We start from the raw sequence: 13431 nt of genomic DNA, 5'->3' as shown, positions 1-13431 counted from the left end.
AGCATTGTTCATTTGCTTCGCTGACATTGCGCACGAACCGTGTTGTTGTGCGGTGCTTCCGCGTGCGGTTCGTAGCTGCGCTTCTTCGGAGCATTTCTCTTTCCGTTTGGGGCGGGGTCGCGCAAAATGTTGGTGTAAGACTTGTTTTGCATTGACATGTCTGCGTCACATGTCATCGCTGCGCGTGTATAAATGCGTGCAAAAAAAAAAAAAAAGCACGATAGTCGGACAAACCTATTTTCCAAACTTGCTGCCGCTACCGATTGTGATAATCCTCCTGAAAAAAAAAAAAAAATTTTTTTTTCGTTAGGTAGTCATGATTTCTTGTTCCTTTTTTTTTCTGCCAATATGCTTAGAGCCTATTTGATTATTTTTAGTGTGGTGACTCATTGTTGCTTATAATCGCGCCCTGAGCGTACTTATATGAGCGGGCTCGCGAGTGAAACTGGTCCAGTGGAGGTAAACAAACTGGCGATAAGACCAGCGTGGCGGCGTAGCTCTAGATAACGATTCGGAACTGCGATTGTTTTGCAGGTGTTACGCGAAAGCTGGAACATAGGCTAAGCGTTGTGCCAAACGATGCGGCTCGCGCTCGCTTGATTGGATGCGTCATGCTGGCGACGGTCGTTCACCTGCATGTAACGCTAACTCGCTGCTTGGATGCGATGGAGTTTGACCATTTCTTGGTGTGAGCGGCAGTTAATGTCCGCGACATGCTCCTTGGGGTTGGACGATCCCCTACAAACGTCTGAAAGTGCAATCAAACCATGGAAAGATGCCGGATCACGTACAGTGTGTCACCGTTGCTCGGATGTCCCTGGTGTCGGCGAGCTATCGTGCAGCGTGCTGCGCTGTTTGGAAAAAAAAAAAAAAGCTGGGAAGGAAAACGTGTCGATGGGCATTGTTTTTCCCACACAGATCACGTTTCTTGGAAATCCAAGCAGTATGTACTCGTCAAACAAAGCCGGTAGTGAAGCATAGAGCTTGTTTTACTACATGCGTATATCCAGACTGCGCTCCTGTCTTGGAATCACTGTATGGTGCAGGGAGCCGCGTGAGTTGCCTGTTCCCGCGCTGGTCCGTAGGCGCCGCCGCTCGCGCCTCGCTCAAAGGCGTTGTTCTTTCCGCATCGTGCTCGGAATGCTGGCGGATGCAGTTGACGCGCCTTCACGCCGTTTCTCGCTGCAAATCGTTGTATGTGCAAGATGGGCCTAGGATTGCGCTCTGAGAAAAGGGGAGCTGGTAAAAAAATATATATATTGATTGGTAGTCGTACGCTTCGGACGATGAGTGTTGGAAACTTTCGAGCCTGGAGAACCAGATAAGGGTGGCTCACTAGAGGGGACCCGTGCTCTGAATGCGCAAGGCGAGCAGAACCGGACTGCTAAACATTTTGAAGAGCACGACGCGTTCAGGCCGAGTATTTGGTGCTCAACAAGGAATTGAGGATTGCGGGAGTAGTTGGTGAGCCTTCATATTTATGCTCGTGGTGAAACAGCTAGAAGTTGGGCAAGTTGGCATGGACTCTATTTTTACATGTATTCTCTGAGCGATTAAAGGTAGGTAGCGTTGCAACGCTTTCGGTTGTCAAGGCTGCCTTTCATGACGGATTGATTTTGTTCACCCACGAAAGAGCCCACTCACACGTGAGTTAACAGAAGCGCTTCATGTCAAAAACGCGCAGAGAGCCGTGTTGGCCTGGACCATCCATCACTGAAAAAAAAAAAAAAAAAAGAAAAGAAAAAAAGTTTATAGTAATGAATGAATAAATACATAAATAAGAGGAGGGGGTACTTTTTAACGACGAATTTGTGATCTTGAACGCCTTATCTGCTTTTACTGACTCATGTTTATCACTCGTGATCCGCGCGTGTTGAAATGCATTTGTTGCTCGCTGTATGGATTTCCCCCCTTTTATTCCTTCATAACTCCCCCTATTTATTCGTGACAATAAATAAAAAAAGAAACGCGTTACGAGTCAGCGTTTTCATCCACGCGTCTTCCTTTTGTGCTGTCCTCGCATGTGCGCCTGAATCTTCCACAAGAAAAAAAAAAAAAAACTGTCGGATCTTCTGTATATTACCGTCGAACTTGTCTGTCTCGCGTAGTGCGTATCTAGTTTGTGGTCGTCGAGCTCGCCGCCCGGTTAGCCATGGCCGCAGCTACGGCTGCTCGGAAGGGGCAAAGGTCGTTGCCTCCGTGAGGAGGCCAACGGGGTTGATGGGCAGAAAGGAACGCAAAGGCGTGCACGCCAACAGCACACACGCACGGCCCCAGTGCTAGTGGTTGCACCTGAAGGGGTGTCGAGACCGACGCATTCGGGGAAGAAAGGCAACCGAGCGGGGGAGGACGGCGCTGCTGCCTAGATCGCTTCCGTTTTCTGGTGCTGAGCCGTGCTCCCTCAAGGGCTGCAGAAGATGGCGCCAACCTTTTCTTTTCTCATACAGAACCACTTCTCTCCGCTTTCTCAGCGGTTCAAGCTATACGGTCATACTGGCGAAGCGCGCAGGATCGACGTTCGTTCACTGGTTCGACTTGCGCCAAAGAACGTGAGTTGCTCATATCCGCTCGGCCTTGTACTGTTGATTTGTTGTTTCATCGTGCAAAGACATGAGGACTGGAAGAGGACGGGTCAGGGGTATCGTAATTGTCTCGCCTTAAAGTGGATGGCCCGAACTGTCCCACGTGACTTGGACTGCGGTATAGTAGGTGTTTGACGTCAACCTTCAGAGACTCCTCCGAGGCGTAGATTCCCTGGAACGACAGAGCGGTCGGTGTTGCCTCTGCGAAGCTTTATTATAAATACGACGCGTAACAAAAAAAAAAAAAAAAAAAAAAAAAAAAACCCCGGGCGTTCGTCGTAGTCTGAGAAAGTGGCGTTGTAGTTGGTTACATCTTGCCGCTATAGCGCTATAGCGCTGCAAACAGTTTACAACTGCGAGTAACAGTGTTACGCGACTAAACGCTTCACTCGCCTTCCCGTTCGCTCGTCAGTTTCCACTTGCACTTGGGCGTGCATATCGTTTCATATAGGTTACGCAAGCGTTTTTTCACACTTTCGGTAATAGAATCGCATATAGAGTTTCATAAAAGGGTCCTAGCTACGTGTAGTGTTAGGGGTTGAAGGCGAGTTGCCTCACGTAACCTCTTCTATACGAGTACCGCGCGTTACCAAACGCGCGCGCGAGCGAGCCACACCATCATTTTGTCGAGCAGTCACGGAGTCCGTTGGGAGCGGTGCGTATAAACGTGATAAATGACCACGTGATGTAACTGAGTACCGCCCGTTGTAAACTCGACGCAGTTGCTACCTCACCGGTACGGAATTGATTTGCGGAGTATATATATTTTTGTGCGCATGTGTCACAGTAAAGATGTTCTGCAATTCGTGACGCCGCCGTTCCAGTATCTTCTGTTCCATACATAAAGTAGATTGCTTTCAGAGTAGCAAGTGCTTAAAACGAGTATGCTGACATGACATTTCCGACTTGTCGCTTTATGGTTTTTTTTTTTTTTTTTTTTTTTTGGCGTTAGGCGGCGGTACAAGCCATATTCAAGCACTAAAAAAATAAAAAATAATAAGAAGCAGAAAGTACTGAAAACCGTCAGAGCGCTGTGAATAAATTGCTGTATGGTTTTATAAACCGTGGTTCGGTACCACATGGTGGACATGCCGTGACGTCGTGATGCACCGACTCCGTCCGTTCCTGCGATCGCTGCGCGCGGCTGCCACATGCAAGCACAGTTATAAGAAACAGGCGCTGTGTACTCTTAATTATTTATCAGCAACATCATCGTACCTAGCGTTTTGTTACTCTACGTCAGCAAATTCTGCTGTCGTGACGTCACTAGTATTATGTCGATGACGTAGATCCGGCCTTTCGAGAAGTTTAGATATCAGACTAAAATATCTTACAAGCGTTTCACAACCTTCATAGTTGCGAAGTGTAATCTTTTTACGCGTAAGAAGCGTGTGGTTAAGAGTTTCTACCGCATCGCGATAACAGATGTATCAGTGCTTCTTTAAAATGGCGCGTAAAAAAAAAGGGAGGGGGGGGAGGGGGGGTATGGAGGGATGTTCGCACTTGTGACCTTTGTGAAGAATGTGAGGAAAAACACCACCGCGTACATGCACAAAGACACAGCGGACGTATTTCCTCTTCTTTTCATTTCATTTTTTCTTTTAATTGTGTCTCCCAGCTGCAATTCTCAACGACGGAGAGAATGCGGTACCTTTGTGTCCGGGTGGTTGTTCGCTTCGTCCCGGTGATTTATTGCAAGGGCGCGTGACTTGTAAGAAGAACAATGCCGCGCGAACGTATCACGCGCACGCGAACAATAACTAGACGAAAATATCATGAGGCCGGGGAAAACGAGGGAGCCTGATGATCGAGGGAGACAACCGTCATTTAAGCAGCGGTCTACGGCGCATGCGCCATGAAGTTTGATGCGATAACTATACTAAACCTCACTATATAGCATTTGCAACCAGCCCTTCGCGACCCTTGGGAATGATCAGGAGTACATCGATCTTGCTTGGCTTGGCCGAAGGCGAACTCGCAGCTTCCTTTATTGTTCTTTTAGACTTGCTAGTATATTTTTTTGTCGCACCGTCGCCGTATTCGTTTACGATCAAGTGCTTAACGTCGCGAGCTTTGTGGTCTATATCCTCCAGAGGATGTACTATGTAGGTGAGTGTCATTAACTTCAGAACAGCAACGGACGTCGTCGAGCGAGGGAAGCCCCCGGCCAACGTTTCGACAAGGGGATCTGTCGAAACGTTAGATTCCGTGTACAGGGATTAGGGTTTTCCACTGCACTGGCTGAATGAGTACCTGTAGCTTCACTTAATTTTATACATTTTAGTTCAGTTTTGTTGCTCGTTCACGTAGCGACCGGCGCGTTCCTTTCCAAATGATAAATTACGTCTGTTTGCGTCCAGGAGTTTGTTACGTCCAGGAGTTTCCGCCGTGAACTCCTTCTGAATAGTAATGCTCTGAGAGTTTGAGAAAGGTGCATTGTAGCCGCACGAATCATTATTGACGACAAAGTTAGCTTCGGGAAAGGTTAATGTGAGAAGCCAAACGGGCGGGCTGTGTGTCGCCCACGCTGTACGGACCACGAAACTTTTTTTGGACTAACGTCAGAAGTAGTGTACCAGACCGCAAGACAGCAAAGCTAACTTCTCCAGTTTCTCTATAAAGCCAACACCTCCCTCAAACTGTATATACGCACTGTATATGACTCGTGGTGGGCGTCGTAAAGACGCTTTTGTTGTGGTAAAAACCGGTTTGTTTGCCTAAACTAAGAGACGATGATGTAGCATGGCGTGCATGTTGTCTGTGTCGACACTGCGTTCTGTATTTTCATGACATATCGCGATATTCGAAAGGCGCTTCACGGGGGTTCATTATTATTATTATTATTATTATTATTATTATTATTATTATTATTATTATTATTATTATTATTATTATTATTATTATTATTATTATTATTATTATTATTAGTCCTCGTCGGTGACGACGCGACTGCATAGATGGTATCATCTCAATTTTCTAGAATGCTGACGGCAAGAATATGTCTAATGCCTTTTTATAGAGCTCCCGGGCATCTGTCTTCATATCCTGGATGAATATTTCAGGTACTCGTTTCCGCTTTAACTCCTAAATGTATCGCAGGCTAAATGTGCAGTTGCCGGCAGACTCCACCGTAACAACGAAGACACTCATCTAGTGGCCTAATTTTAACAAACGCAGGCTGTTAAGGCACACCTTTTCACTGTAGCCTTCCTGGACGCCGCCATAGCGCCAGATAGCTCACCGCTAGCGACATCTTGCGGCGGACCCATCTTGGGCTGTTTGCTCTCCGGTCTTTCCGTCGATACGCGTACATTCGTCTCATCGTACGTCCTCAAGTTCTCGTGTTCGTTTTGTGTAAGCTTTGCGGAGACGTTAGTTCGGTTTGTTTGTGAACCTCTGAGCTTACCTCACTAACAGGACGGTCGGCATCGAGTGCTTTGCAATTTGTGGTGTCTGTGCATGAGTGGTGCGCGCTCCACGGCCGCGGTTACGTTCCGATGGCCGGTGTTTCGTCTAAGGAGTCCGTGGACTAGGGAGGTAAGTTCACTCAACATGTTTCTGATTTAATTCACCGCGTTAATGTTCACAACAACGCTATAGTGACAATTCTCACAGCGAGCACGATGAAGTAGCACTTTTTGCTCGTCAAATGCCACTACAACGCTGCCGTGCCGCTGTCGGAAAATTGTTCACCTAGCTGCAGTAAATGTGGCACCGCACTAGCGCTGCACTTGAAAGCTATCGCTCGCAGTTTCTTCGTGCGAGCAGTTCGCTGTAGCTGTACTGCATTGACGTCGTGCTTGTCCTGCTTTTCAACGTGGTAAAAGTCGGTGGTCCGTTGAAGCTAATCGAGAAACCTCGCTATTGACTCGTCGCGATATGCTGTCGCAAGAGGCCGATATGCGCCTACATATTTTTTGTTGACATCAAAAATGATTAATTGCGTGGGCGTCAACAATCTGGGTCGAACTACTTAAGCTCAGTCATCACCACCTAGACTTTCCTGGGTGGTGTTGGCTCGGTGCCTAGGGAAGGCATGCGACTGCCTGCAGTCTCGATTGACGGATCGTGAATGCATAGATCCGGATGGAGCAAAATCGCTGTCGGTGTGTCCGTGCGAGAATTATGCAGTAATTGATGGCATATTGTGGACTTACCGTTGTGAGCAGCCGTAGTATCTTAGAAGGTAGGCTGTCGCGCTGCTGAGATCGTACACGCGGGTTCAATTATCGGCCACGCCTACCGCAAGTTGAAGTGGGCGAAATGCGAGAACACACGCGTATCCACAGTTTGGTGGTTAAAATTAATCTGGTGTTCCCCACTAGGTTGTGCCGCATATCATGGTTTTCTCGAATACAATCTCATAATTACATCAGGTGTCATTGCTCTCCTTGACTTAATTATTTTCCACTTTCGGTAAAAAATAATTTATTCACGCTAATTGTTACCCATCCGAGGAAACCAATAACCCTTTTGCTAACTTTTTTTTTTTTTTTTTTTTTTTTTTTTTAGGCGGCCGCAGTTATGACCATCCTTGCATGGTGAAGAGATGGCTGGACGACATGCGAGAGTGGCCTGCTGTGAGAGTCCCCGACATAATTTTTTACTTGTTGAATTCCAAGGCATGCGACCTGCAGGCTGTGAAGAATTACAGGTCGCTGGAATCCTACAACTATCTCCAGAGCGGTTGGGTCGGCAAGTTGTTGGTCCACTGCATTGACCAGGCGAATCATCGGCACGGGGTTTAGATCGGTGCGCTTGCCGTCAACAAAATGCGCAGAACATACACGTGATGAAGGCAACGGCACAAAATCTTTTCTGTTGACTGCGGCGACCCACTGTCTTTTCAAATCGGCGTCAGCGGGAAACCGATGCAGCAAATACACGTTGCATCCGCACACCTCTTGCAACACGTTGTGCGTGCCGCAGAGCTCTTTTCTTGCAGCGTTCCTCTTCTTCTGGTTATAACTGCAGCCGTAAACAACGCAGTGATGCCCTGTTGATAGACTGTTCTTGAACGACATTTCAATGTTTCACAAAAACAGCAAAACAGCGCACGCATTGAAGAGCCACCACATAACGTGAACGGGGAACACGCTCCAGCAACAGCCCAGAGGAAGGAGGCGTTGCCCACAAGCCTGCTACTCTCGTCACCAGGCGGCAAAAATCGGCTTGCGGCTCGCTGGTTCGAGAGTGCCGCTGGAAAAGTGTATACCAATTGGAATGAGAATTGAGCTTCATTGCGCATTCAAGGCATATCCTCTAACCAGATATATCCTGCACCATCCGCGGGACGAGCAAGAAAGGCGCTTAAGGCGTGTTCGGGTTAATTATTGCGGAGGCTGGCATAAGGGATCTCACGAGGATACCCTCAGGGACAATATATATCTGGGGCAGCATTCTGTATAAGAGTCCACCTAGCGGGCATGTTGATCCATTTCGTCTGCTGTTGAAGTTCTGATTGGCTGCGCTGGGACGCGCTTCAACAGGAGCCAGGCGCCACAGCCAATCAGCACTTTAGCAGCAGACGAAATGGACATGTCCACTAGATGGACTCTTACAGAATAGCCCCTCTCCCCTCTGATCTGCGCACGCAGAAGCGCCAAAATCCTCGTCTATCGACGCGCTTGTGTGAATCTCCCTCGCTGCGGAATAAGCGCGGAAACACGGTACCTACTATAAGCACGCGCCACGTGTGCGCCGTCCATTCGTCATGACGACGAGCTTTCGGCAAAACGCGGACGATAAATTACATACGGCAGCTCGACGCTTTGCGTGACGTGACGACGGCGTAATCCGCGCGTACTGCAGTGCAGCCCGCCGCATGCGGGTCGTTTGCGGCCGGTCGGACGGGAAGCGGATCTCGCGGGGATTATCCGCACCGGAATGCGCGTCTGCCGCTGTTTTCGGACGAGCGCGGCAACCCTTGGACTCGGTTGCTGTGGGCGCCGGAGTCACGGCGGGGAGAATAAATAGACCGGTTTCGGTTTGCCGGGATTAGGCGGAGCCGCGTCGAGTATTTGTACGGGCTGCAGTTCTGTGGCCTGTTCTGATTGGCGGCATTTTTTTTCCCCTGATCTTCTTTCTTTTTTGCTTCAAACGGCTTTCGTGGTTCGTATTTACGATTCTAACGAAATGTTGATTATCCGCCTCTTTACGCCTGCAGCGACAAAGAGGGCATTGTGGTCCACGGTCAGGATGTTGTTTACTGGTGGTTGAGTGGAACGCCTGTGTGGTATGTGTATATAGAAAGATCTTCACCAACATTTTGCTCGTAAAAGGGACATGTTAGTAAATGTATTTATACACTATACACTCCACCCATCGGCTTTCTACTCAACCTACTCGCCAAGCAAACAACACCTTGACCGCATCCTAGAATGCCCGCCATTATTCTTAATTTATTTAAGATTTCCGTACAGCCCTCGTGTGAGATTTAGGTAAGGGGGACGTCACAGTAAGGATTAAATGGGTATATAAGAAAACATAATATACATACATGATAAGTCGACGGTATAATACTGTATACAGGATCGTCTAGAACGTATTAGAATGTCTTAAAGTTGGGCAAGTTAGTATAGGGATTCACGGTACACGGAAAGCCGGGAGGCTCGCGAACCCGGTCACAAGTAGATCTAACGAGCAAGACTACAAAAACGCCGACTATAGATATACTATAGCTATAGCTACGCGCATAAGTTTTGTGTTTTCTCTTCTTTACGCTCCACTCTGCGGCCTTTCGGTTAATGTTCGGCGTTTGTGTTGCCCGTATCGTTTAACTTGTGTCCGTGTTTGCACGCCTCTGCGCTTCCGCGCCGCGAGTCCATAGAGTTATCTCCATGTCAAGCTCCATTTCATTTCCTACACTTCCTCTAAGACAACTTATATGTAAAATAAGTTAACTCTTTCAGAGCGTAGTGCTTTGTCTCATCTCGTGTTTCATCTCGCGTTTGCAAAACCGCGCGATCGGACGCATTTGTCGAGGAAGCTTATTCTTCGGTGTAGCGCTAGCGCGTATATAACCGATGTTGATAAGAAAACTGCATCGATTATGCCCGAGCGACGTCTGTCGTAAGAAGAATGGGTAACCGACCTACACGGAAACGCTCGGTATATTGTTTGTCCGAAAGGGTTGTTTATGTCGACTTTTCTGTTTTATTCGGAGCCTATGCATTTCGGCGCAGATTCTAGTCTTGTCGCAACCGACTATACACCACTGTTCTCCACTTTACGTTGTGCAACTTATATCGCGCTCCGCACAGTGACAGATCATATCGTATATCCCATGCTCGCACGGTTGGCTTGATGCGTTTGCGGTTTGCGGTTTCACTTGCGTTGGATGTTTTGTTTATGGCATGAACTTTTAGGACTTCGAGCTAGTTGGTAGAAAGAAAGTTACGAATTAGGAAAAGAATCAAATATGAAAAAAAGAAGAGGGAATATGGAGTAAAGGTTTGCAGGAGAGTCGAAATCCTGACCAGTTGGTACATCATTTGGTACACCCGGATGATACAACAACGTCACCCGGGTACATCATACATCATTCACACCAGTCGTTGGGTGTGAATTCCCTTCTCTTGTCCTTCGTCTTTTTGACTAGTTTTTCCTGTAAATATGGAGTCTCGAGCCGGCATGGGCTTAGCCGTTAACATGTAACTATCATATATAGTTAACATAACTATCGGTTGTGTAACTATCAAGTTACAGCAGAATCGGTGCGGGTATGCTTAGAAAAAGTAATACTGTAAGACAAGCTGTATTAGTAAATTACTCACCTCCGGTATAGCAAAACAGCCACTCATACCGTAAGGGGAGCCTTGAGAAAGCCAGAATCAAGAATATTAATTAGTGATTTTTGTTAATTAGTTGAATACGCGTTTTTTAAACTTATTTCTTTCCTCACACATAGTCTAAGAGAAGGCCGAGACAGAAGGCAAACAATGCCTGACGGGGTCTAGGCCCCCTTGGCACAACAATTTGGTATTTAACAATTCGTACAGACAGGTTATGCACACTTGGAAACAATGCAAGCTACATCTAACTTGAAACAGTTAACAACTGCTCAGTACCAACCAATAAGTACAAAACTGTGAGAGCAAGAACATGCAAATTACACTTGACACATATTACACAACTAAAGAAACAATAATAATAAACACTGCGAGAGGAATCAAATGTGTATATATTCGCGTGTACATATTTGCTGAAATAAACTGAGCACTACACAAGCAAAATCGGTGTACATGCACAGAAGCACGCTACTAAGCGAAGAGCACTGGACAGGTCACGAAAAAGGCAAAATGATTGTGATGTTCGAAGACATTAAACAAGTGAACATGCCAGCATATTTGTTACGAGGTACCTCCTACAGTCACTTTTGAATGAAATGAAGGAGTTCGAATAATCAATGTTTGCATACATTATTATTAATATTTTTTGTTGTGTTATAAGAGCCAGTTTGCCGGCCATAATTCGGTCGATTCCGGATTGCGTAAGAAGCTGGTTTGTTAGTCGTTAGAGCACGTGCCTGATTTTTGTGTACGCACTGTTGCAGTTCAGAGCAACATATATCTGGTGAGTTTTTTGCATGTTGTATTTTATAAATAATGGCTGGGTTCTCAAAAATATCTTCTATCTCCACGGTAACGTTCATACATGCGTAACATTTATTTTTCTTTAAAGTAGTTTGTTGCAGTTTGTCAGAGTTGTCAGCCATAACTTTAGAGTATTCAAATGTGTAATATAACTCTTGTAACCATGTTAGAATGAGCTCTTCTGTATTACATACTATACTACCAATATGCACTTCTATAGTCGGGTACAAATTAAGAAGGCAGGAGAGGCCCCGCCCGGATGACCGAAGCGCGGCAGCCGATTGCCTCCGCGACTCGGCCCAGTTCGAAACGCGGGCTGCCTTTTTCTCCGTCGGCGCGCGGGGTCACCGGCCGCCCGGCTCATGACGTCAGTCTAGAGTGCGCGCCCATTGGTGGATGCTCGTGTGCATCGGCCTTTGAGGGGCAGATGGCGCTGCCTTATTAAGTTGTACCCGACTATCGTGCAAGTAATGTCTGCCTGTTTGAGTAATCCAGCTCGAAGTCTAGAAATTATCATATCTGCCACAGGCGATCTGTTAGGTTAGGTTAGGTTAGGTTTGAAATCAGTCACCTTGCACTAGCGGTATACCGGCGCTGTGGTTCCGGCGCGAAGTTCGCAGAATTGAAATTTTCACCTTCATTTTCTCTTCCGCAAACCAACCTCCATCGCGAAATTAAGGAGAAATGGGAGTTTCGAAAGCATGCTTAATCTGCCTAAACCGATTTACTGTCAAGCGTCTTCTTCAAACACAACACTTGTGAAGTGAACCTCTTCTACTATAAGCCCATCCGCCGTACCCGGAGTTCGGCTAGGATTTCGCTTATTGTGTACAGCCCGAGACATTGCCCTTTGTGTAATCGGAGTGGTCTGTAGGCATTTATTGGTTTTTTAATATTTAGAGTGGAGGTGTATACCTGATAAGCGATCGCTGCCGCATCTTTGTTGTTGCGCCTCGGCCACACCGATCTTAATTATACGCTCTCCTATAGACTGCTATGGACGAAAGTTAAACAAAAGAGGGAGGAGAACGGTCTGCCAATGTTGCGACCGAATTCGTCCCTGTTGCTTGCTTACACTGTATTCATTTCCGCATATACACACTGTTTGCGCAGTGAGTGCGCGGCTCGATATGGGGATCAGGTGGAGCTTGCTAGGGTATACGGTATTAGTTTCCGTATTGACTGTTTGCACAGCCAGTGTGCACTGGCGAGGATTACAAGGACCCTGTATATCGGTGTCTAGCGCACAAGAGAGAGAGAGAACGATAAAGGAGGAGCAAACACAAGGCTGCACGTGCAATTGTTTTCTTTCTTTTCTTTCCTATCCTGCCGGCGATTTCCCACTCAACGAAAACGTCTTTTGGAGATTCCGCTCCGTAATCTTGGGCTGAGTGTGTGTATAGTGCTACTGTACTCCCACTCGGAGCGTCGGTACTAAGCTACAGCCATTGGAACGTTTGCTGCAGCCGTGTATGATTGCCTCTGCGAAACAATAAGGTTATACCATGTTAACCTTTCAATGTTCGATCATTCTCTGTCATATCCCCGCTACCAGCGTTTAACTTTTCCTTTATAATATTATGAAATTGATATTCCAAAAAGGACAAATTCCGGAAGTTGAGTTGAGATGTGTAACCCTTTACCACAATCCGTCCTTGTATGCCCGTAATAAATTATTTTATGTTTTTGCAAGGCTGACTACTGTATTGCGCATTGCTTTATTTGATTTATGATACGTTTCTTTCGTACTTTCATTTTTTGTTTGTTCCCGCAACGGCTACCAGGTTCTCGGCCTATCCGGCTATAGTGGGCTTGTGCCATTTCTAGAGGAAATCATCATCATCATCATCATCATCATCATCATCATCATCATCATCGTAATCATTATCATCATCTCATGTCAAGCAGCGCAAGGTCTCGTAAACATGCACATCCACGGTTATTACTAGGCTCGGGGTCAACGTTGGCTTGGAATCGTCTGTTCTAGCACATGCGGCACGTACAAGTAGAACTTGCTTCGTAATATAAAACACGTTCCATTTTCCTTTTGCCAGAGAGACGGTATATCGCAACCTTGCAGAAACTTTTCGCTTCCTACTTGCCTACATTTTCTTATGACTGTGCGACGCGCAGTTTACGAAACTGTTCGCTCGAAGGACGCGCATTGGCGGATCCGGAATAAGCCCCCATGTTTACCAAATGCCGTTATTGTTATTTCTGCACGCGGCACGGGGAAAGCTCCGAGAGCAAAAGTG

At 46.7% G+C, this 13431-nt stretch overlaps 1 protein-coding gene across 1 annotated transcript in view; it reads left to right on the top strand.

Annotated features, from left to right (window-relative positions):
* Positions 1–4084: 4084 nt before the first annotated feature.
* The window catches only part of LOC119446186 (kinesin-like protein unc-104), a 111751-nt gene continuing 102404 nt past the window's right edge, over positions 4085–13431 (top strand). Inside the window, 1 exon segment of the mRNA XM_049663962.1 lies at positions 4085–4691. The gene's annotated coding sequence lies outside the window, so the exon portion shown is untranslated.

The sequence above is a fragment of the Dermacentor silvarum genome, chromosome 3, assembly GCF_013339745.2.
Source record: "Dermacentor silvarum isolate Dsil-2018 chromosome 3, BIME_Dsil_1.4, whole genome shotgun sequence".
Classification (NCBI taxonomy): domain Eukaryota; kingdom Metazoa; phylum Arthropoda; class Arachnida; order Ixodida; family Ixodidae; genus Dermacentor; species Dermacentor silvarum.
This window is presented reverse-complemented; position numbering and strand designations above follow the sequence as displayed.